The following is a 582-nucleotide window of genomic DNA, read 5'->3' as shown; positions in this document are numbered from 1 at the left end:
ACCAATCTGCTAGAATGCTTGCTGATGAATGGAGCCATTCGCCACAAACAATGAGGCTGTAGAAATGTGGGGCAGGTCCTGGATTTGCTGTCTGGTCTCAACATATCACTACCCTTTCTCTAAGCCTGGGTAGGCTCCTCTGTGGACAGGGCTTGCTGTCCTTGGCCTGCTTGTTTCTGGGGGGTATGGTGAGAGTAGAGTGAGGGAACGTGGTGAGTGTGTATGCGTGCTCATAGCCCGAGTGGTCTTATGTCTCTGCAGCTTGTTAAGCGTGGCTTTAATTCATCCTCTCCTTTGCTCGTCAGTGTGAATGGCTCAGTCGTACAGCCCTGGGCTTGCCCCAAGTGGGCCTCAGTGGGGATTTGTCGCAGGAATAAATGAACGTACACATGAGTAAGTGCCTGGGTGATAGAACAAAGAACGATGGCTGCACAGAATGGCCAGTGAGTTGGTAAATCACAGTGACTACATTGGTGAGCACCTATGGCGAGCCAGAGGAGCCTTGGTGAGTTCAGCGTTTGGCTCCTACCAAAAGGTAGGCGGTTCAAGCTCTCCAGCCACTGCAAGGGAGAAAGATGAGGC

The sequence above is a fragment of the Echinops telfairi genome, unplaced genomic scaffold (genome assembly GCF_000313985.2).
Source record: "Echinops telfairi isolate 266 unplaced genomic scaffold, ASM31398v2 ScPeMD7_443;HRSCAF=831, whole genome shotgun sequence".
NCBI classification, from domain to species: Eukaryota; Metazoa; Chordata; class Mammalia; order Afrosoricida; family Tenrecidae; genus Echinops; species Echinops telfairi.
The sequence above is the reverse complement of the archived record's forward strand: the minus strand, read 5'-3'. Positions refer to the sequence as shown.